The following is a 25,523-nucleotide window of genomic DNA, read 5'->3' as shown; positions in this document are numbered from 1 at the left end:
AGATGGGTACTACATTAGCCTTTTTCCACTCATCCGGGACCTCCCCCAATCACCATGAATTTTCAAAGATAAGGGCCAATGTCTCTGCAATCACATCCGCCAAATCCTTTAGCACCCTCGAATGCAGTGCATCTGGCCCCATGGACTTGTGCTCGTCCAGCTTTTTTGAATAGTCCTGAATCACTTCTTTCTCCACAGAGGGCTGGTCACCTCCTTCCCATACTGTGCTGTCCAGTGCAGTAGTCTGGGAGCTGACCTTGTTCGTGAAGACAGAGGCAAAAAAAGCATTGAGTACATTAGCTTTTTCCACATCCTCTATCACTAGGTTGCCTCCCCCATTCAGTTAGGGGCCCACACTTTCCTTGACCTTCTTCTTGTTGCTAACATACCTGTGTTCTAATGTCACAGTCTTTAAGCAAAACTTCTTTAAAGATAATAAAAAGTACAGATTGTGGGTGAAAAACTGGCTTCAATTAAGTTAATGGGGGTTTTGCCGTTGACTTCAGTGGATCTAGGATTTCACATTTTGTCTCTGAATTCGCTGTTTATGCTAGCTGATATTTCACCACCACCACCACTGTGAAACTAGATTTTAGATTTTCAAAAGCTAGAAACTGCTGCTGAGAATATCAAACATTAGCCCATGGTGACCTAAGAACTGAATTATGGAAGTCGTGGATGGCCGATTGCCTATGCCTAGACCAGAGAAACCAGAAAAACTTGCAAACGATCACCTAACTTATGCTACAGGAATTGTATGCACAATTCCTTCCAGCTGAGATTATTTAAGAGATACAGAGATGTGACGGTAACTAGAATTTTTTGTAAAGAGAAAAGAAATTAAAATCTGCATAGTTCTCTAATGAGTTTCTAATACAAAAAAACCCTATCACAATAGTTAAACAAGCATGCAGCTTGACTCCATTTTTTCTATATGCTCATGCATGAGGAGGATATCATTTATATGTTTGTCTCCTCCAATTACAGTGTGTCAATGGCAGAGAAGGATTGTCTTTGTACATTAGGGACAATAGTGCTTCTCTTTGCAGAACATATACTCTATGACTTAAGGAACAGCTTTAAAAAGCATTTTCCATTTAAAAATTAACTTCTAGCTTGAATTGATTTCTAGCACTGTAATTAAAAAACACAATCCCAGATCTGAACTACTGGATTCCTAACCTGGATTTTGAATTGAATTGTGTGGTCACCATTGTCATGAAGGGTTGAAACAAAATCCCAGATCAGAACATCTCCAGATTCTGTGGCTGGATGAAATCAGGACCTAAAATTTGTAGGTCTGGCTTGTTAATTAGGTAAGAAAGGTAAGAAAAACAGATGGACTAATGAAAAGTAGAAGGGTTATACATACTCTTCTTCTTCACATTGCTGACTCCTTAACAGGCAGTGGCAAGAGGCAAGAAGGATTGAAATTAACATGCTATCTGCTGAGTCTTCCTTGGGATATATATAAGGAGAATATCATTCATGATCATATTTAGTTGTATTGTGTCTTTTATCCTACTGTGCTCTAGTAACCACAAGCAGTATTCTTAAAAAAACTCACCATAAATATCCTGTTCTAGTTCTGAAGGATAGTACTCTTATAAATGAAAGGGGAATACACTGCCCATAAACTAAAGAGGAGAACAACAAACTTCAAAATGAGACATCAACTTTCCTGTTAGGGATATGCAAAGTAACTCTTAAATCAGATCTCAACCATTTCTATTTGCCAAGGTTCAACTGCCTCTGCTTGTCAAAGCTTGTTTGTTTTGTCTCTGATGGATGCAATTTAATGACAAACAATAGGGTGAAGACTGAAACATTAGAGTTTGAATTTTATTGCAGAAAGCTCCACAGCACAGGGTATCAAATCCAATAGTTCAGATCTTTATTTGACTCAACGTGGAAATACCAAACTAATAAAGAACTGATGTCATTTACCTTGCAAATAGTTACCTACAAGATTGGTGTATGGAAGTTTATCAAGTATGTTTTCAATGTTTTTCAGAATTTCAGTTGATTATATGGTACGTTTTGGAAAAAAGTAAACTTCCACAACTGTTGTGTAGTCAGGGTTACATCAGATTTGTTGTTGCACCTAATTGTGTCTGACAGGCTATGCCTGTACTGTGAGCTGGGGTGGATTCCCAACTTGCCTGTACATACTTGCGGTAGTTCAATGAGAGCTACCATGAGTATAAAGAGTAATGTAGCCACAGTAGCACAGGCAGTGATAGCGCAGTTTAGGCATGGTGAGTGCAAACCCTCCTGAATGCTGAATGCATAGCTAAGCCATGCCATTGCTGCCCATGCTACTATGGATGCATTACTATTTAGACTTGTGCTAGCTCTCATCAAGCTACCCTGAGTATGTGTATGCAAACTGGGAATCACACCCCTAACTCAGAGTTTAGAGGTAACCTTAGTCATTGTTCTAAATTGACTGACATTGTTGGAGGGTTAGGTGAGATACGATTTGTATCTTTGTGTTATCACCCCAAAATAAATTGTATTATATTGGAAATATTCTCAATAAAGTTATTTTAAAATAAGGGTAACCTACACTTACCCAATGTCCCTCTCTAGCTAAAAGATGCAAGTCTGTTAACTCAAAGGCAGCAGCAGCAGATTCAAACTTCTATGTGGTCCAGGCACAAAGCCACTGAGCATGAGCTACACAAGTCATATACTCCGTAGCAATACACTAGAAAAGTTGTGTCTGTAACTTACATTAGCAGCTATGGTATCATAACATACATGGGTTTTCAGAATTACAGCATTTTGGACATTTTTTCCAGCAGTTCTGCGTTTGAAAGACAACAATTTCAGGAGCTAGCTAATGTCTCAGTGCTAGCCAATTACCATTCAGAAATATGATGCACCACTGGAAACTTGTTACACTTAACATGCTCTGTGGAGAGTGGCTCATTGGCCTAAATCCTCCTTCTTTGATGGACAGCATAGAAGAGCGGCTCCCCTTCCAATTCCCTGGCAACTTCTAGAGAATGTGCTGCTAGCCTCCTCTTCAGTCCAGTTAAGAGTAGAAGACACTCCACTCTTCAATCTTCTCAGGTTATTCACTAAGGCATATTACAGATTGAGGCATGAGACACGCTTTACTTTCCCACTCCCCTGGGTAACGCTCTCCAGAACTTAAGGCCACTAACTTCTACTCCTTCCAAACCCTCTTCACAACCCACTTTTTAGTGACACCTACACAAAGTTAGCCAACCAATCAAAGACACATTGAAGGATATATTTGCTGGTTATATCAACTTATAATTAAAAATGTTCATACATGTATATCTAAAATATGTAAGGCTGAATTCTTCAGGCCACTACATTCATTTTGTGCTGCTTAAATGGCACAATGAGATCTTAAAACAGCGGGAGAATTGCCCTGGAGAATTTTCACTGTTTTGGGGGTATCTCCATTGACATAAACCTGGAAGAGGTGACTCTGCTACCTCCTGTAACATTTTTGTTGCCTGGCAGTGCCAGCACTGGGAACTCTACTGATTGGCATAAGGGGAGGCAGGTAGCATGTTGGAGGTAGGAAGGGGAGGGGAGATCAGGAGGCATAATACAGTGAGACTCCACTGCAGCCAAAGGCCAGCTGGCCTTGGATCCCCAAGAGACTTCTTGCCAGTCACAGTGACACGTTAAAGCTGCCCCTCTGCAAATTTAAACATATGCCAGAGACAGGTGCCCAAGAATCAGGAAGTCTCCATTAGTTCCCTGTCAGCCTCCCGTCTCATAGGCTTATCGACATCAGAGAATCAAGCCTGAAGAGATTCTGACTGTATCCCTCTTCCCAGCCTCTCATAGAGTTCTTGTTACCCTACAATGGAAATACTGCAGGTCAGGGACCTTATCTTCCTGTGTTTATAATTAGCACATTGGCCCTGATCCTTATTGGGACCTCTGGGCACTACCACAGTAAAACTAATATTAATTAGATGGGAATTTTTTTCACACTCTACCAAGCTTTTATTTTTTATTTCTAACATGACATTTTCATCGATTCAAACTATAATTGATCCTAATTTGCTCAGTCACCTAGGTATCGTCGTACCAATGATTCTTGACTATTATTTTTATCATCATTGTGGCAGTTTATGCCCCGCGCCACAGGGCCGCACAGCCTAGTGGCCAGAGTCCAGGGAACTAGCCCTTGGTTACAGGGCCGCACGGCCTAGTGGCCAGAGTCCAGGGAACTAGCCCTTGGTTACAGGGCCGCACGGCCTAGTGGCCAGAGTCCAGGGAACTAGCCCTTGGTTACAGGGCAGTGGGACCTTACTGCTGGCTCAGCAGGCGTGGTCCTACCAAAACACACTGAGGCTTACTGGGGGCAAGGTACCAGTCCGTCACCCCCCCAGGTCGGTTCCTACTGGCTTGCGAGTTGGGGTCGCCCACGAATCCCACAAGGTCCTCCGCGGGTCTCCGGGGCCGTCGCCTCCCCTGGTTCCTCCTCCGATAGGGGTTCGTGCTGGCTGGAAGAAGCCTCTGCTCCGAGAGCGTCGGCTGGTCCTCTGCAGGAGCTGCCTGGTTAGGTCCTTCCCCTTCGGCCACCAGCCCAGACTGAGCTGAGTTCCCTCCTTTTATATTCACTGAGCATTTGGAGCATGCCCAGTACGGGCGGGGCGGAACTTCCGCTGACAGAGCTACTTGTCTGTTGCTGCCAGGGCTAGTGCAGGGTGGGGCTGCCCCGTCACAATCATCATCACTGAAATACTTGAACACAAGCAGGCAAATAAATCTTTTACTAAGGGCACACTCCTGCTCCCATTGAAGTTAATGGCAAAACTCCTGCAGATTTCAATGGACTAAGGATCAACCCCTGACAATAGCTTTGGAAACTCCTTGTCATGAAAGCCACAGAAACGGCTCTCTCATTAACTTCCCTTCAGTGTGCTCTGAAATGAAAGAGGAGGAGAAAAACAAACTCAGTCAGTGGAATTGACAGCTTTAGCTGTCATGTATACAAAATCTCTGCTTTTCTCTTTAGCATTCTTCAAGAAAAGCCTCATTTCCAATCCTGTGAATGTTTGGCGTGTTTGGCGGACTGCGAATGAAGAGGTTGCTACTAGTAAGTTACAATTTCTTTCTGAAGTGGTGCAGTGGTTTGTTAGAAATTGTGCAATTCACAGAAGGCAGCATTTGCAAGGTGTTCCAAACATAACTGATAGGACTTTGGGGTGGGATTCACAAAGATGACAGACACATGAAGTGACATGAAGTAACCCTATAGGTGCCTACACTAAGCTTCCATCAATAAAGTTCCCAAGAAACCTAAATTTGAGCAGCTGGGCATGTACACAGCTGCTTTAGATTTGACCTTGCCCAGAAGCTCAATGCCTACTGAAGGGTAAGCCCCAGCAGGATTCAAAAACCAGGCATTCCCTATCTATGTAGTCTGCAGGGCCCAATCCATGCTACAGCTAAATTCACATAAAACAGCCAGAGGAGGATGTAGAGGTGGTTCTCCCCCCACCTCCCAACCTGCTTATAACTTTTAGCCACATAAGAAGAAAAGGTGTTTGTATTTACCAGGTCCTCCGGGAAACTGGGAATGAATCCAGTATTGCCAGTCTGAAACATTCAAAAATCACGAGTCAGATTCCCAAAAATCATGGTGTTGGCTTAAAAATACTCATGATCTCCTTCTACAAGAACGTTCCAATAACAGTTGAAAAGAGGCCCTCAGAATGATAGTTTCATTGACCCTGAGTCACAGTTCTCCTCAGTTTGCTTTCCTCCCTCTCTCAATATTCTGAGTTCTCCTTACCTTATTATACTTCCATGGGTCCTAACCCTGTTCTCATTCTAGTAAGTAGGTGTTTTGCCCTGATGTTAGGGGGAGCAGGATTGAGCCCTCAGGCCCTCAATTAAAGTTTAGATCTTTCAAACAATTATGCACATGCTTAAAACTTAAGGCTTTGATTCAGGAAAGCATTTATATTCAATATTTCCTAACATTAAGCACATGATTAAATCTCATGAATTAATGCTTGACTTCAAGCATGTACTTATAGTTAAGAAATTTCCAAGTAATGGACTCTCTCTCCATCTCTTGGATCCATAGATCAAGACTAGATACCCTTCTAGAAGATTAGCTGTAGTCAAACACAAGTTATTTGTCTCAATATAAGAATGAGTGAAAATATATGGTCTGTGTTATACAGGAGGTCAAACAGGATTGTCTACCCTCTATGAACATACTTAAGCGCTGTTTTGAATAAGGATGCACCTAACTATATACTTAAGTGCTTTTCTTAATCAGGGTCTAAATTATGAAGCCCAATTATCTGCAAATACAGGATCTCTCTATAGATGGTATACACTGTACTTGTTGTTATAGATCTGTCCTTGTAAAATATTCTTTACATTGATCATAGATTAGATCCCTAAAATGTTAATTGTAACTAATAAATATGGTTTTAGAAGAAACTCTGAATACCTCTAATTATGAATTCAATACAGAGATGTAAATATTTTCTTGTGCTTACTCAAAAATAGTATAATGAGCAGCATGAAAAAAACCTGCCACCCCAAAGACTGAGTAAAGTAGATAATTACATAATTGGGAATGTGTCAGCTCCCAAACATACCCCCTAACTAAGAGTGAATCACAGAAAAGACTTGAAAAGGAAAACATCTTCCTTTTTATTTATTTATTTTTAAATAAAGCAATCAATCAACTTTCCTTGAGAATAGTTGGGGTATTGGGTTTTTGTTTTCCTTTCAATGTAAACCAAACTGTCCATCAATGTTTCATTTTGCTATTTAATATTGTTGCAACTTTGAATAAAACATTTTTGTACGTTGTGTGTTGTAAATAAATTGCTCCTGTCAGATGAACAGCTCATCATGGGACTATAGCAAGTGATTTATACTTGACAGTATTTTTTTTAGTGCACTCATGAAAATTGACGGCAGCTGAAGCAAAACACACACACACACAATAATAATAATAATAATAAAAAATTAGAGCTCAGTTCATCTCAAAAAGGACCTTCAAGCACTGTCATGTCAGATATCAGAGAACAGCATACATTTACCCTTCAGGAAAGACATTTTTAAATTCATTTCATTGCTTGTAATTGAGTTTAACAGCCGAAAATCCTTCAGTTGACCTCCTGTCTATCTTTGTTTCTTCTTCTAATACAATTGCTCAGAGAGAAAAATAGTCTATCTAAACAAGCTGGAATGACAGGAAAAAAATCCAAAAGACACAAAACAAAAACAGAAAGTGTCAAAGCCATCTGTTTTGGGAACATTAGAACTGATGCAGGTAAATAATTGAAACAGTTTAAATTGCCTTTTTTTTCCCATCCACAAAGAAAATCTCAGAGCCACATGGTACAAATAGATCACATATGGAAACTAATTAAAACCCTGTCAAAGTGAGCTTGTCATCTCTTAGACTTCAGTGAGAGAGCAAGAAAATGGAACAAGATTGCTATAAAAATTGGCACAAAAAGTTGCTTTCATTTGAGAGAGTTTTGAAGGAATTTTCAAAAGTTAGAAGGCCGCCTCTCTGCTCTTTAAAAACAGTGTGTTAAACAGGAATGTTTTAGACAATTTTAGGGTAATTAGTAGTCTGGGTTATGATTTCGGTTTTAACCACAAAATTTCTCAAACTTGACCTGAATCATGGTATCACAACATTTGCTGTCATGATGTTTGAAACATCACAATACCACCTGTGCTCCAGATGAGGAAATATGCCCAAGTGAGTGGGGCTCAGGACTGGGAGAAAACAAACAAGGAGGTCATCTTGGTTCTATTCCCACTAGAATAATACAGACTAACACGGCTACCCCTCTGATTCTGACTCCCTGTGTGACTTTCTATAAATCAACTACGACTGCATCATGAATGGTGTTTACCACCTTCAAATAATTTCCATTTAGTCAGTGGAAGTGAGATTACAGAATTGGGCCCTTAGTCCAAAAATTGAAACTTGGGTGCCTAAAGTTAGACACCTAAATAAAAATAGCCTGGTTTTTAAAACTAAGTACCTGCAGCTCCAACTGAAGTAAATGTGTTTTCTTTTTTAATCTCATCTAGCCACTTTCAAAAGTATGTACAAGTAGAAAAATCATCTTCGGGTACTTTTCTTCCATTTTTTCCCCTCAAAACATTGCAGATAATATGATCACTGAATGGGGCCTATTAAGCTACATAGCATAATAATTCTGTTTAACTAATTTTATCTAGATTTCTTACAACTTATATTTTATACTGTACTTTTGACAAGAGTACTTGTGTCCTATATAAATGTGTGAAAAAGTGAAAAAGCACATTTTGCAAAACTGACCATGATATTGTATATCAACAGTATTTCACCTATGGCTTAGTAGTGGCTCAGACACTCTTCTCCCAACCTTTTATAGTAGTCCCTTACGAATTTAGAACATAAGAACAGCTATACTGAGTCAGACCAAAGGTCCATCTAGCCCAGTATCCTGTCTTACGACAGTGGCAAATGCCATGTGCCCCAGAGGGAATGAACAGAACAGGTAATCATCAAGTGATCCATCCTCTGTCACCCATTCCCAGATTCTGGCAAACAGAGGCTTCTAGGGACACCATCCCTGCCTATCCTGACTAATAGCCATTGATGGACCTATCCTCCATGAACTTATCTAGTTCTTTTTTGAACCCTGTTATAATCTTGGCCTTCACAACATCCTCTGGCAAAGAGTTCCGCAGGTTGACTGTGTTTTGTGTGAAGAAATACTTCCTTTTGTTTGTTTTAAACCTGCTGCCTAGTAATTTCATTTGGTGACCCCTAGTTCTTGTGCTATGAGAAGGAGTAGATAACACTTCCTTATTTACTTTCTCCATACCAGTCATGATTTTATAGACCTCTATCATATCCCTTTTAGTTGTCTCTTTTCCAAGCTGAAAAGTCCCAGTCTTATTAATCTCTCCTCATACTGAAGTTCTTCCATACCCCTAATCCAGTATTCAAGATGTGGGCGTACCGTGGATTTATATAGAGGTAATATGATATTTTCTGTCTTCTTATCTATCCTTTTCTTAATGATTCCCAACATTCTGTTCACTTTTTTGATTGCCACTGCACATTGAGTGGATGTTTTCAGAGAACTATCCACAATGACTCCAAGATCTCTTTCTTGAGGGGTAACAGCTAATTTAGACCCCATCATTTTAGCTAATTTAGACCCCCATCATTTACAAAATAAAGCTATTTATTTCATGCACCATTATCACAGTATGGCTTTCCTCTCTAGCAACACCTTTGCCTTGGTACTGCCTTTCAACTGTTCCTCAATTTCCCTTTCAGCTGGTAAGCTAGTATAAAATTTAGCTCTCCATATAAATTAGGAAAGTCCAAAAAAAAGTCAAAACAAATAATGGTTCCCACCAGACATTCTTCACCTTCTCTGGGCCAGAGCATTTCTTCACTCTGTACTGGAAGTCCCAACTCTGGGACCCTAAAGGGAAGTAGAGAGTTATCCTAGGTTTCCTTGCAAGCGCTACTTCAATGCCCAGGGTAACATCCTTTCCCCTGCTCCCTTCCTCAAACAGCTCTCCAACAAAATCCCCAAAATAAATGATCTCACCTGTTCTTGGATTTCTTCCTCAGCTCTCTCCAGACACTTTTTAGTTGCCTTTCATGCCTACCTTAGAGAGAGACATTCCTCACCCACCCCAGTCACTATTGCTTTGTCCAGGTCCCTCTCTATACAGAGACTCATAACAGAGCTAGCCTCCTTCCTACTCTGTCTCTTACTGAGGAACAGGGAACAATTATTTCCCTACCTCCTTTCTTAGCATGGTGGCCAAAAGCAGGCACTGGAGTCTGACAGGTCAGCCAAGGACCTACTGTCCCAGGAGACAGGCACTTCTGTAAGGATCCAGCTATTAGAGAGACCCCAGAAGAAGCGGACTAAAGAAGTCATGAGGGATGCAGTGGCATCTGAATCACAGAAGGTGACTGCAGAAAAAACCCTGCCTCTGTACGTCCCCAAACTTTGCAGCATAGGTCCACCTGTAAACAGAAACCAAAACAACAAACAGTCCAAATGTATATGTAAACCATGGAAGCCTAAAAGAAATAATCATTGTTCTATCTGTGTAATGAATAATGACCTGAACCAGAACTCCAGATATGAACAGCCTGCAGATTGTCATGTTTGAAATGCAGACCTTAATTTCTGCAGCATGAGCCCATCTCTATTAATAATATGCTATGTGGTTAATAGGAACAGGATCCCAATCTCCCAAAGGCTTCACCAAATTCTACTTTCCTGGCTTCTCTTTTCAAACTGCCATGCAAAATGAAAGCCCTTTAATTTCTAGTGCCCTAACATTAGCCTGTCCAGAGTTCCACTCCTCGATTCACATACAACCTTCCTGCCCAAGACAGATGATCTTATCTCAAGGGAAGGCATTTACAAATCCATATTTCACAAAACGGGCTGCCCGTGGTACCACCACCTTTGTACACAGAAGCTATCTGAAGGGCGAGGAGGAAGCTGTTACAATCCTTTCCCCTTCTTTTCATTATAGTATTAAAAACAGACAGCTCATGGCTTCCTGTAGCTCTCAGATGTTTCCCCTTTCTGGGGTATTTCCAGTCTTACCAGCAATGGGAGTACTGGAAATCTTGCCAAAACCCTAATTTTCTGTGAGATTTGTATTTCAGGGCTGCAAACCAAAGAGTTTTGGTATCTAGAGATGCATTAGAGAAGCAACCCAGATTTTGGAATATTATTCAAATGAAACTTTCAAAGCCTTTGAATTTCACCCAATCACTATTCACCTAACGATGACAGTGTCTCCTGGAACATTTGCTCTTGCTCAAATTCAATCAGTGCATAGAGCTAGTGGCCATAATACAGATTTTGATTTGATTATATATAGAGGCAATTCTTATGTGGCTCCCATAAGGGAGTTTGGAAAAGTACAGAAATACGTAAACAATCTTTGATAATTTGAACAATTAGCTAATTTGAAGATCATTTTATTGTTTTGTGCTTGACTTTGATTCTCTCATTTATTGAGTCTGACAATGTATCCATAATTTCTCTCTCATTTCTTCTTGTTCAGATAAATTATTTCTCCTACCCCCAGATTAGCAAAGATGCAGAAAACAGACTTTCATATCTTAATTTAGAGCAGAGCAAATAATTAGTAACATTTTATTTGATAAATGTATGCCTTTTCTGCTTGCATTGTTGCCTTGAACGTATTGAACCAATAACTGAATTTTGTTCTCAATTGATCAATTAATAGCATTCTTAATTCAAGCTTTATTGCTTAGTTGAGATGGGCCAGTTAAATTACATGGAATTGTTTCTGTTCACTGATTGGATAAGAGTTCCAATCCAATAAGCACAAATACAAAAATTCACTTAAAATTTGCTTTCCATGAGCCAGTATACTGCATTACTGAAATGTCTGTGGAAAGCAAACCTAAAAAGAAATGGAACTTAGCCAAAGTGAATTAACTTATCATTCAAATGAATAGTCACAGAGAATATTTTGCATTACTCACGTTGCTTTCCTTAATTTTAAGAATCTCTATTGGCTCATGAGATACCTCTTACACAGTGTGCTAAAACATGGCTCAGGGTTGGAATAAGAGACAAGCTTACAACATTCTTTGGGACATTTCTTCAGGTTTGGACCACTCAGTCACCCCTTTAACTAATTTTGGGAAAAGATAAAAAGGTTGGATACATTTTTTAATATTGATGTACTTGTTTCTGCCAATGGTTCCAATGAATCATTTTACTGCTGAACAAGAAACAGATGCTGGTTAATTAGTGATTTGAATTTAGTGAAATGGTTGTATAGGTATGGCATACAAAACATCTGTGTTCTAGTAACTAACATTAAATTAATTTCTTTACAAGAATCCTTTACATTTCTCTTCATTTCCAATCGTATCTTTTCATATTGTGTAAAATTAACACTCTCTTTTAGAATCCATTAACTTCCTAAAAAATGGCATTGGAGAGAGTTTATTCCACCCTTTCAGCTTGGTCATATTGACAACACTTGCTCCTCAATATAATCTTGTGAACTTGTATGAAACCAGGGAACAAAGGGAGAAAATTGAATAAACTGCAGATACTACAGATCTTGCAGATTTTACATATTGATTGCGTTACTTGTGGATCAAGGGACAGAACACATGACTGCAATTTTTGATGTCAGGTTTTGGAATTGATGTCTGTTCCAGGTTTGCTGAAAAACTACCATGTCATTTGATAAAATGCCAAAAAAAGGGGATACCGAATGAAAACAGTTTCAGCGCTTTTCAGATTGACTCATGAATTGATGTCGTTTCTGCTGTTACAAATCATGCTATTCTGGGGTTTTTGATTATTAACTGAAGAATTCAAATCAACAGTTCATCATTTCCTCCACAAGGACATTGAATGTGTGCCCCTATGCTTCATGCAACTTGACAGAAGAAGTGCAATTAATCTGTTACTTCAAATTGCATTGCTGACTCTATTTATAATATTCACAAGTCTGAAACAGGCCAGACAGAGGAATGTAACAAATTAGATGACAACTCTGGAAAACACTGATGTGTTTTTCTTCCTCGTTGGGAGCCGAGTTTTGAAAATATTAGAGTATTGTCATAAAAAAGGAACCATTTTATGATTACAAAATATAAGCAAAGGTAACTCAATATTTGGACTAAAGAACAGATGCAAACTTAGTTCAAATGCTGTAGCAAACAAATCCATAGTGGGTGATGAATGAAATATACCAACCGCAAATAAATGATTATTAAGCATAATTGTTAAGGTCCTAATTGTATATACTTTACAGATATAAATTACTATCTGTAACCAAACATATGAAAAAAGTTCATTCTTGGTATTTATATTGCTATTTTTTCACTGTTAACCACAAATTGCACTGGGTACTGCATTCCTCCCCCAAAGGATTTCCAACATCCAATAGTGATCGAATTCTCTAGTCCAGTGCGTCCGAAACTGTGGGTTGGAGGTTGCAATGGGAACCAGGGGGTGTCACGGAGTCACCAGGCGATGCTCTGGAGCTACTCCATACGAAGCCAGTCAGGACTCTGGGGGAGCCTCCTCTCTCTGAGCATACTATCTCCAGGGCAAGAAGCTTACACAGCTTTGACCTTCCTGGGTCTGACCTCGGAGCATTCAGCATCCCCTTTTTACACCATGTGCTTCCTACAGCGAGTCTGCACAGGCGGGGCTCCTGGGGAAGCCAGAGGGCCCTGCACCCCAACTCCGCAGTCAGACGTGACTCTAGCCAGCCAGTAAAACAGAAGGTTTATTAGACGACAGGAACATGGTCTAAAACAGAGCTTGTAGGTACAGAGAACAGGACTCCTTAGTCAGGTCCATCTTGGGGGGTTAGGGAGCCCAGACCCCGGTTCTGGGCCTCCCTCCGTTTCCCCAGCCAGCTCTAAACTGACGTTTCCTCCAACCCCTCCTCTCGCCCTTGTCTCTTTTCCGGGCCAGGAGGCCACCTGATCTCTTTGTTCTCCAACACCTTCAGTTGGCACCTTTGCAGGGGAGTGGCCCAGGCCACCAGTTGCCAGAAGACAGGGTGTTGGCCATTCTCTGTGCAGACAGCATCACACCTGCCTAGGGCTCTGCAACAATCACAGACCCTTATCCCAACACATAGATACTTAAGAAAGGCATAGGGGAAACTGAGGCACCCACACAGTATTCGGAGAAAACATTAAGAACATTCCCATTTCATCACAGGGGGGTCATGAGATGTTTGGCCCATCTGCCTCCTCCATCTCCCGAGAGGCAGATGGCCCAAATCTGAATGGTGCTGCAACAATGTGTGCCAGGTTGCAATTCCCACAGCAGGGAGGTGGGCCCAGCCCTGTGGCACACAGGAGCTGCCACTTCCTCGAGTGAGAACGGAGTTGGCTCCCTCTCAACTCCCCTCCCCCCAAAACACAGGAACCACTGACACCTGGGGGGTGAGTGTGGGAAGAGCTCCCTTTCAAACCTCCTCCCCCACATCTTCCAACATGCGGGTCATGTTACCAGAAGTGAGCCCAAAAGGGGACCTAGAAAACTTTGGGAACCATTAACCCAGATGATTGTCTCTCTGGGGCATTGCTATACCTTCAAAATAACAGAGTTCCCTTCAAGTACAGTGATATATGGTGGCGCGTATTTCATGGTAAGTTGTACATTAGAAGTAACCTACGAGGGAGGTGCCCCCAGGAAGCCTGCTCTGGATCAAAGGAGACAATGGATCACTTTTCACTATTCTGCTCCTCTAATGTTTGCATTTGGTATTTGCTGGCTTCCAAACTGAGAGTCCCCCTGTTGCATAGCCAGACTTATGAACAGCTGGCTTTTGGCCTCTTTCAGACACCAGAGCATCTGCCTTGATAAGGAAGGAGAGACATTTGCCATGTATTTTCTCTGAGATTCTGGCAGTTGTCAACTCAATGGTTTTATATTACCTATGGCAGAACCACTGTTTGGCCTGTCTTTAGGCACTGAATAACACACCTGAAACTCTAATTCACAATATCTGTGCAGTTATTCACTGGTGGGCAATGGCGGAGAAAAAACAAACGAGGTTGATAGAATGGTAATTGGCAGGGGTGCGCCGGGTTTGGATGGTTAATTTTTTTATCTGAGATTCGTTCTGAATGTGACCAGAACTAACCAGTGGACAGCTGGGACAGGGAGTAGCTAGAAGCCGATAGCTAATTCTCTACAGAAGCCTAAAGCCTGTTAACTGGGAGATTATTAATGGTGGTCAGAGGGAGGTGGGTCCATGGAATGTTGAGGCTGTAAGGGTGGAAATGTATAGGTCAGTGGAAAAGGGATTCGTCGTGTTTGGGGGCCTTAGAAGGAATTGGAAAAAGAACAGCAAGATGTTCCATGTCTCTCAGGATAGTGGTGTCTAAGAGAACTAGGAGGCCAATTTTCTGGGAGGATGTGAGAAGTGGCTGGAAGGGAGGGCAGAAGAAGAGTCACACACAGAGAAGGCTAATGGATGCTAAGGGCATATGTAGTGATCAGAGGGAAGGGAAACTGGGGGTATAACCAAGAGACTGCAGATAGTGCAAAACTAGGGTTGCCAACTTACTAATTGCAGAAAACCGAACGCCCTTGCCCTGCCCCCTCCCCCACTTCTTCTCCAAGGTCCCGCCCACTGCTCACTCCATCCCCCTCCTTCTGCTGCTCTCTCCCCCACCCTCGCTCACTCGCTCATTTTCACCGGGCTGGGGCAGGGGATTGGGTTACATGAGGGGGTGAGAGCTCCGGCTGGGGGTATGGGCATGAGGAGTTTGGGGTGCAGGAGAGGACTCCAGGGTGGTGGGTGGGACTGAGGGGTTCAGCATGTGGGAGGGGGCTCAGGACTGAGGCAAGGGTGTGGGAGGGGTTATGGGTTCTGTGCTGGAGGTGTGGGCTCTGGGATGGGGCTAGAAATGAGGGGTTTAGGGTGCAGAAGGGGGCTCCAGGCTTGGGCAGGAGGTTGGGGTATGGGATGGGGTGCAGGATCCAGGAGGGAGTTCGGGTGCAGGAGGGGGTTCCAAACTGGGGCAAGAGGTTGAGGCACAGGAGGGGGTTCGGGGTGCGGGCTCTGGGCAGCGCTGCTGACCTCAGGCAGCTTCTGGAAAGCAGTAGCATGTCCCTCCAGCTCCTGGGCCAAGGGGCAGCCAGGGTGCTCTGCACGCTGCCCCCACCCACAGATGCCACCCCCACAGCTCCCATTGGCCTCAGTTCCCAGCCAATGGGAGCTGAGGAGCCGGCGCTCAGGGTGGCGCCTGCAGGCAGGGGTAGTGCTCGGAGTCCCCGGGGATGCCCCTCTGCCTACGAGCTGGAGGGACATATTGGCCACTTCCCAGGAACTGAGCAGGGCCAGGCAGGGAGCCTGTCAACCCTACTGCCAACCGGACTTTTAATGGCTCGGTTAGCACTGCTGACTGGAGCCACCAGGGTCCCTTTTCCACCGGGTGCCCCAGTCAAAAACTGGACACCGGGCAACTGTATGCAAAACTCACTACATTTGGATTAGGACAAACTTCATGGTTGAATGAAAATCCAGTATTATCAGAACTGCAGCAAAACTGAACCTATCAATCAGCAGCTAATTACAATACCCAATTTCCACTGCAGGGCTTCACTTAGGAAAGTTTCCCCCCTTTTCCTTCTTTTTATAGGAACTGCCTCACTGTCAGGGAGTCTCATCTTTTTCTTACCTTTGCTTTGCTTTTTTATAAACCAACAGATGCACTTGTATGATCCACCAGTGATTACTGTGCAACTTAAACTACTGAGAAACAGCATCTGAGGTATTTCTCAGCTCATTAATGAATAAATGAAGAAAAACTGATTATTCTGTAGAAGGATTCCTGGTACTGCATCCTTGTTTTTAAACTGTGTGTGATAAATACAGAGAATGCCATACATAAGCTACAATTAACAATTTCTAGAGCAAATACTGTACACAATAGAAGAAGTATTGCTCACACAAAATTCTTTTTGTTGTCAGTTATTTTAATGACGAAAAGAACAATGGCGCTGTCGTTTGGCAAACTAGGGCTAGCTTAAGGCAAATGGTATCCTGAAAACATGTGGCCCCTATACATATGACTTCCCCAAAACCAAGCATGATAAAAGTATTTTGGAAGAGGTGGGGTGGTTTTAGAACAATTTCCACCTAAGTATTTCTCTACACAAAAATTAACAGTTTCAGGTCCAAGTCCTGGGAAATGGAGTAAAACCCAAATATAAGGGCTCCCTTCTTCATCTCCAAGGTGAAAACACTGAGGCTGAGAGGCAAAATCTTCAGGTCCCTATTAGCTTTTGCCAATAGTGGAAGGTCTGGACTAAACAGCCAACATGGGCCTACTGTTTCTGCCTATGAAGACTAATTTCTAAAGGACCCTAATGCCTGGCCTACACACCGTTTTTGTCCTGATATAACGTCTTGGTTAGTGGTGTGATGTTCTACCGAAAATAGTTGAATGCAGTTACATTGGTATATAGAAATCCCAGCCTGCGTGGCTAACATATGTGCTCTGCATAAGATCCACTACGCTGTGCATAGGACCCTGACCTGCCCAGGTACTTTGATTTCTTGCAGAGTGCAGAGGGGTTATTAAACCTATAGCTCCCAATATGTGAGACATTTCAACGAGGACAATACTTGTTCCAAGTTCCTGGGGCTGCTGGAGTGACATATATGCATTTGGGTGAATTCTCCCTCTGAGACGACCTCCTCTTCTGATGGAGTGCAGGCTCCCCGGCCTACTCTGAGCACTGGTTGCTTCTTGTCTTCTGCAGATACAGGAGCCAGGGGATGGAGCTGGCTGCCTGCAGGTTACGGAAGGCTGATAAATTTATTTGGGCATAAGCTTTCGTGGGCTATAACCCACTTCATCAGATGCATGGAGTGAAAAAAGGTAGGCAGCTATAAATATAAAGCACATGAAGAGTTGGGAGTTGCCTTACCAAGTGGGGAGGGTCAGTGCTAACAAGGCCAATTCAATCATGGTGGATGTGGCCCATTCCCAACAGTTGATAAGAAGGGGTGAGTATCAACAGAGAGAAAATTATTTTTTGTAGTGACCCAGCCACTCCCAGTCTTTATTCAGGCCTAATTTGATGGTGTCAAGTTTGTAAATTAATTCCAGTTCTGCAGTTCTAATTCCCTGCAAACTGGGGGTGGCTGGGTCACTACAAAAAATGCATCTTCTTCTCAGCCACATCTACCCTCATTGAATTGGCCTTGTTAGCACTGACCCACCACTTGGTAAGGCAACTCCCATCTTTTCATGTGCTGTATATTTATACCTGCCTACCTTTTTTCACTCCATGCATCTGATGAAGTGGGTTATAGCCCATGAAAGCTTATGCCCAAATAAATGTGTTAGTCTCTAAGGTGCCACAAGGACTCCTCATTGTTTTTGCTGATACAAAACTACCCCTCTGGAAGGCTGATAGACATAGTGAGCAGGCTGCCAGGGAGCCGGGACCAGTGCTACTGTGCTAAAGTTAGTTGCCAGCTGCCACAGAGCATCATCTTTGCCCTTTTTTCTGGCAAGAATCTTCACTAAAACAGTGTTTTTTTCTGCTATTTTTGCTTAATATTTGCAAAAAGGGAATTTAGTATTTGTATATGCAAGCACTTGCTTTGGAAACCTGATTCTAAAAGTTGCACTCAGCCAATCATACCATCTGACCTTATCTCACCATTCAGAACAGCCAGAATTTTAAACAAATCAATAATTTGAAAAATGTATTTGGTGAATCATTTTGAATAACAAATATATTAGAGAAAATAAGAATCCCTTTACAGAAAAAGATGCCACAGTCAAATTATTCATTATTATTCATACAGCGATAATTGCTTACCTAATAAGATTATTATTATAATGTGGGTCTTAATTCATTAATGTCTGTAAAGTACTTTGAAATCCTGTGAGGGGAAGGTACTTTTTGAAATGCAAGGTCTAATAGCTTCAAAGTTCTGGGTTCTGAGATGCCAGTTATTGAAGGTTTACTCTTGTTTTTGCTGTGGGCAGAGACAGATTAAAGCTAAACATATCCAAAGGTGACACAGGATCCACGAAATCATACTTTGGCAGATGTTGAAGTTATTGGAAACATTCTATAGTATAGGCTGGCTACACTGCAAAATATAATCTAATAAATTCTCTTATTTTTGTAACACTGCAAATAACAGCTCCACATACACTGGCTGGATTTAACTTCCACACATACATCCCAACCCCTCCCCCTACCCCCCAGAATCAAGATAACACATAATATCAAAGCAAAATAACAACTTAACCCTAAGATAAAGATACAGCTTTGGTGTTGTCTACACTGAACATTACGACATCCCTACATGGTCATATTGACTAGAGCAGTGGTTCCCAAACTTTTCCAGGCCACAACCCGCTTTGGGTTCTCCTCAGGTAATGCAACCTCCAGGTGGGATGGGGGGAAGCTGAGAGGGACCCCACTCCTCACTCACCCTGGGCAGCAGCAGCACCATCTCTTCTACCTCATCACCTTAATCTGCCAGACGTGAGTCCCAAAATATCAATTACCCCAGGAGGGCTCATCACAATCTCCAACCCATAAAGCCTTGAGCACATCAAATCCTGCTCCCAGTTATGGGGCCTGCTATATCCATAGCCTGCCAATCCCTGCCTGGTGACCGGGATTCCTGCATAACCAGTTGTGCCTGTGGATCTTCCATCCCCAGTTTCTATTTCCTCTCCCACCCTCCCCATTGGCAATAGTCTTCCCCACATTACCAGTGCTCGTGTCCCCATCTGTATCATACTGGCTTTCAATGGTTCCCACTCCCTCTCCCTGATCCCTTCCCAATCCTGCACCAGTAAAGGACAGGGTCCATCCTTACCTCAGAAAAAGAGAGGCCCTGCCACTCAAAATGGGACTTTAATTAATCCTTGCAGAGCTGCTTTAAATCTTCTGACCCCTGGCTCAGAGAAGGAGGAAAGGTCCTCGGGAGGCTGGGAACGATGATTTCCCTGTTGAACTAGCCTCCAGGCACTGCCTATAAATATGTCCAACTTTCCCACACATGTTGCTTCTAACGAGGTCCCTACAGTCCTCAGTGTTGTGTGCATTAGAGCCACAGTGCATGCGACAGCCCACACAAAAACGCTATATAGAGCCGCAGGTAAAACAAGCGTGTGGCTGCCTGGGATACCAAGAGTAACCTCACTCAGAACCAAAATAAAATATACTGGGGAGATATTGTACTATATTGTTTACCTGGAAAAGTTCACAGGTGCCTTTCCAAACCCTAAATTGATCACAAACTTTAACTGGAGGCTGCAACCCTTTGGTATAACCTGAAACTCAATGCCGAACGTCCACTTCATGTATATTTTCACTGAGAAAGAAAAATAGTCCCAGGCTTAATGGCAGATTGGAATAAAGAATGGCTACCAAATCACCCCAGTCTCTAGTCCCATTCCTAATTCCAAACTGTTCCCACAGAAACCCAATCCTGACTGCCTGCAACTGCTGCATAGGATTTCTTCCTAGGTGGACTGCCAGGGACACCTGATAGGAAACAGACACCTCAGGTCCTTCCTTATTGTCACTGTTCCTCATTTGCTCACTCACAACAAGCCTTTGTGCTCCCTCCTCAGCACAGGGGCTTCCTTTTGTGTTGCTGGGAACCTCAGGGTCGAGAAAAACAAAAGACACCACTTCAGATTCTAAAAAATGCCTCTTGTGGGCCACTTTTCCCTCTGGTCAACTCAGATGCTGAATAATCCCCTGGGTGGAGTCCCTTAAAGCAAATGGAGCCCCTGCAACAGAGGAAATCCCAGTGCTGTATCCCCTTTCCACTTACAAGGGATGGGAAGACCACAGGTGTGACCACTAAACTGCCCTTTGCCACAGTGCGGCTGTATCAGTAACGTAGGGGTAAAACTCAATTGTGTTCCTGCCCTCCTCAAGACCCCAGGCAGAGTCTGAAATGGAGGACATGCCATGCCATGCCTTGCCTTGTTCCACCCCATCAATACCCAGGGCCCCCTTTTGCAATTGCTCCCTAACAGCAAGGAGTTGCAAGCAAACTCTTTTTCCTTTTGCACACATACTCCTATTGCCTGTCTCTCCACCTCAAATCCTTTCCCAGTGCAGTTCCCATCAGCTTCCCCACAGGTACCTTCAGGCACCACACGAAAAAGGCTCACAATGTTGGCTCATAGCACCATAGGATCCACCACTCCATGCCCAGTAACTTTTGTATCAGTCTCTAAACAGACAGACAACTCTACCATCACATCCAGAAAACTTACTCAAGGAACAAAGCCTCCTTCAGCTTCACCTGCAGCCATCTTAGTAGGGAGAGGAGGTGAGAACTCTCTCTCTCACACACATACAAACACACACACACCTCTTACCTTTGTTAATAAACTGAAAGACCTAGAACCACGACAATCTCCTTCTCAATCTTCTGAAACTCTGAATTAAAAATATTAATGTTCTTAGGATCATCACAAAGTTTATTGCATTTGGATTTTGTAAGATTTCCATACAAATTGCAGACCACTGCTCTCACAACTTCTGGACCCAGCAATTTTATGCAAAAGCAGAGTGTGCTTTGTGTATAAGTGTGTATGTGCTTGGAAATGAGGGGAGGTTAGTCAGTGACTGACTTATCCAGACTCATTGAAACATTTAAGTGCCCATTTATGGTTTTTGGACTCAACAAATTGTCCTGCTGCTCCTCCTGCTAGCCCACTACATTTTCCTTCTAGGCATCTCTTCCTTTTGTCCTGTGGTTTGATTTTTAAGTGAGAACGTAGATTTTTCCAATATGATGAAAGGATGTTTTCCCAGTCATAAATGGACAAGGACAACTGTATGTTCTTTTTGACACTCACTTCTAGTCTGTTTAACTGATAAACCCGGGGAAGATGTGAGTAACCTTTTAGATATACTGTATAGCAGATGTGCAATGAAAAGGAAATGAATGGTGAAATACTCTCTTTTCAAATTCTAAACATAATTTAAAATGTAGATACCACTAGAGAAGAAGGTGTAAAAATGATGCCTTGTTACTACATTTAGCTGCTCCTTATATATTTTCTCAGCCATCTTTGTTTAGATTACTGACAAAAATCAAGACTTTGCTGTCAGCACTACAGTCAATACAGCATCACAAACTGAAGCTAGTTTTTAATCTGATTTATACATCAATAAAATTGCCAACTAAACTCCAGTATGAGAATGTTATTGAATAGGCAGTGTCTGATGTGGATGTTCAAAACAGAAAGAACATAGTTTTTTTTTTTAATAAATTGTAAATTTAACCCACTGGATATGGAATACAGGGGAAAAACATGGGACACTACATTAACTAGTCATTTTTCCTGCCATAACTTCACTTAACATTTATCCCTAATCTGTTTACTCCCCTAAAATTAAATATTGAGAAGCATCAGAGAAAATACACTGAATGTATATTCTCCAGGATTTCCAAAAGAGATTTTCCTTCAGTCTATACTATCTATTACATATTCTTTTTTTTTTTTCTGATGGAGACAATGGTTATATGTTATTATTGAAACAGATTAAATAGACTTTGAGTAAAAGAGGAATTTTTGAGTGCATGAAACTAGGTGTTAGGTGCTATTTACAATGCAGCTGTGTTGGAAATACAGAGTTTTAACTGATATTAAAAAGACTATACTCTAAAGAGACTAGGAAAAGAGCTTGGGAGAAGTTTGTACTTTCTAAATGGTACAGATTCTTATAAGACTCCTTACACTCAGTGGATGAAATCCTAACCCCACTGAAGTCAATGGTAATTTTGTCATTGTGTTCAGTGAAACCAGGATTTCATCCACTGACTTCCAGGCTTGGTGAAACCTTTATGAAGCAGCAACTCTTGTCTTCAGGTATATTTTAGTGCTTTGCACTCAGCCCTCCTTTCCCTGATTCATTTCCATAAATTAGAAACTTCAACTTGGTAAATATTTGAGGATTAACTTATTTGAACATGTTGTCTGTGCTTTTAGCAAGATATTCTCTTGGAACTCATCCAATTCATTAGAACATGGATTGCGATTATTAAAAAAATATTACAATATAAGGTCTCGTTTTGTAATTTTGCAGACCCTATTGATTTTGCAGTATTACTGTGTTCATGCCTATTGAAATTCAATACTGTTTGTAACACATGTGGATAGAGGAAGATGTGGCAGCCATGCATTATTTATATGATCTTGAAGAGCCATGCCTTTACAAGTGATGACATTTGAACATGACAACTTTGGAGAGGTTTATTTGTTGAAATTTCACAATAATCACTTTTCAGACTTCTTGCAAATTTCCTGTTAAATAATGGTTCCAGGCAGCTCAGCAACAATACTTTATTCTATTAAACTAGAAAATTCCTCACCAAACCATCTGGGCTGGCAGGTGTTCATCATCAGATCTGTGTTGCTATGAGACAAGAGCTTGCTAATGCTAATTAGCCATATAGCAAAAAACCTCCAATTTTGCTCATTTGAAGCAACTTACATTTTCCAGTATATACTATCAGCACCTATAAATCCCAAGGTGTAAAACTTAAAGATATGGGAAAGAGAAGATTTTAGAAAGCAAAAATCTACAAAGTAAGGACTTTGATGTGACTATTGAAGGCTGTCAGATTGGGCCTTATATATGTGAATGGGCCCTTCACTGAACCTCTGGATATGAGTGCCTTGTCTATATGGCTGCTGATTGCTGAAAACAGACCAAATCTTGTTCCCAGTGCTCAACTCATTGGGCTGAGGGCTAGGAATCTATGTGGATGGAAGTGGGATAAAATTCTACTTTTCCAGGTTAGAGATTGGCACTGGAAGTGCTTTGTTGTCCTTACTGTGGAATGAGCATGCCGTAATCTTAATGCAGCCTTTTCCATGTGAGAAATGACTGGCTGGTCCACATATTTCAGATCCACCACTTCAAACCCTACTTGATTATTACTGGTTTTTATATCATTGTAGGAGCTAAAGGCTTGAACTGAGACTGGGGCCCCACTATGTCATTTTGTATAAGCATAATAAGAGATGCCCTGAATAGTTTACAGTGTACATAAAGAGAGAAAAGGGGTGGTAGAAAGGAATAATGATCATCTCTATATTCGGCCGGGGAACTGATGCATAGATAGATTCAAAGACTTGTCCTCAGTCACACAAGAAGTCTGTGGCAGAGCCAGGACCTGAACCTAGATCTCCTAAACTAAAGTCATGCCTCTCAGCTTTGAGAGACATTATTCACTTTAGTCCCCAAGTTAGCTATGTTCTGTAGAAATTCCATGTCCTGTCACACTCTGTTGAAAATTATTTACTTCAGAAACAAAATGATTAACGAAATTTTTGAATTTGAATTTTTGATTATTATTGAAATATTTACCCCAAACGAATGAGTCCCACAAATTTTAAATTATCTTCATGAATAATTGTTGTGTACCCTCATTTTGGGTTTCTCACACACATATTTGGGCCTTGGCAGGTTGAGAGAGATGGGCACAGCCCGGCACCTTTACAACAAGCCCATCCCTCCTCTGTATCCTTCGTAGCTGGTCAGGCCCAGCCCCAACACGCATGGAGTTCCTGCACAGTTGGACTCCACATCATGCATCTCTTATTTGCTACTGAGATGTTGATGCTCACCTCTGATGATGCCAGTCTCCTTTGTCTGCTTGATACATTTTCCAACAGGTACCTTCATGCTTTCTCCCATGCTGACCCGAGCACTCAGGTGGCCCCATAAACTTCTGCAAAGCCTCAGTATCCACCTTCAAGTCCCTCCTCAAAACTCTCCTTTGTCATAATGCTACAAAATACTTGACAATGGCTAGGCTGTTGGTGTGCAGAGACCAGTGCCCATCACACTGGCCAATAATGTCTTATCATTCCTTTATACTTTCCTGTCTGTCTATATCCATCTGTTGTCTCTTGTTTTATGCTTCCATTGTAAATTCCTCAGGGCAGGGACCATCTTGCTGTTGTATGTTTGTACAGTGCCTAATACAATGGGGTCTGGTCCTTGACTAGGGATCCTGGGAGCTACTGCAATAAAAATAATTAATAATTATGATGAAAATACACCCCTTAGCTGTGCCTTTCCCAACGCTTCATTCCTAATCCAAACAATTAAGTTCCATAAGTTCCATGAACCTTCCTCACCTGTTAAGGAGGGGCCAGCACCTATTTTAATGTGAATAACTTTTTGTCAAGTAACAGGATTCAAGCATAAGAAGAAAACATTTATTTTGGTGATTTATATAATTTTTCTGTTTCATCCCTGTCCTGTTACCTTAAGTGTCCTCAGCACAATGCACATGGACTGACTCCAAAAAAGAGACTCCAGGCAGCTGTGGTTTCCCCTATGATTACTACTTGATAATATCTGTTCTAGGACAAGCAGCATCCATCTGGCTCAATCAGTGTAAAGGGGCTCAGATTCCATTTTCCTTTCTCTTAATAGCATGCAGCCACCTTGACAATGAAGCAAAACATTCCTGTGACAGGCCAGCTTATGCTGAACACAAATGTGTATTTGTCATTGAATTCATGGTGCTGGAAAGCAGAAGGTCAAGTGGGTTTCAGTAGGACATTGATTTACAAGGCAATACTTCTCTTGGTTTCTGTCAGATGCAAAACTCCTGAAATTACAGACCTCATTTATAATGATAAAAGCCAGCTCAAAACTCTTTCTAAACAGATGAGAGTTGAAAGATGGTCTTTGTTAACAACGCTGGAGACATTTGGGTTTTATTCCTAGTTCTACCCCTATACTGCCTTTGTGAGTTTAAGCAAGTAGCTTTGCATCTCTGTGCCTGAATTTCCTTATCCCTAAGATGAAAAAATAATTATGCCTATTTTCTGTCTGATCAACTTTGTTTGCAAGCTTTTGCAGGCAGGGGCTGGGTTTTGTACCGAGCCTAGCACGATGGGGTCCTTAACATATCTGGAACCTCTAGGTGATGCTGTGAAAACAACA

The sequence above is a fragment of the Chrysemys picta genome, chromosome 1 (genome assembly GCF_011386835.1).
Source record: "Chrysemys picta bellii isolate R12L10 chromosome 1, ASM1138683v2, whole genome shotgun sequence".
In the NCBI taxonomy this organism is placed as follows: Eukaryota; Metazoa; Chordata; order Testudines; family Emydidae; genus Chrysemys; species Chrysemys picta.
The sequence above is the reverse complement of the archived record's forward strand: the minus strand, read 5'-3'. Positions refer to the sequence as shown.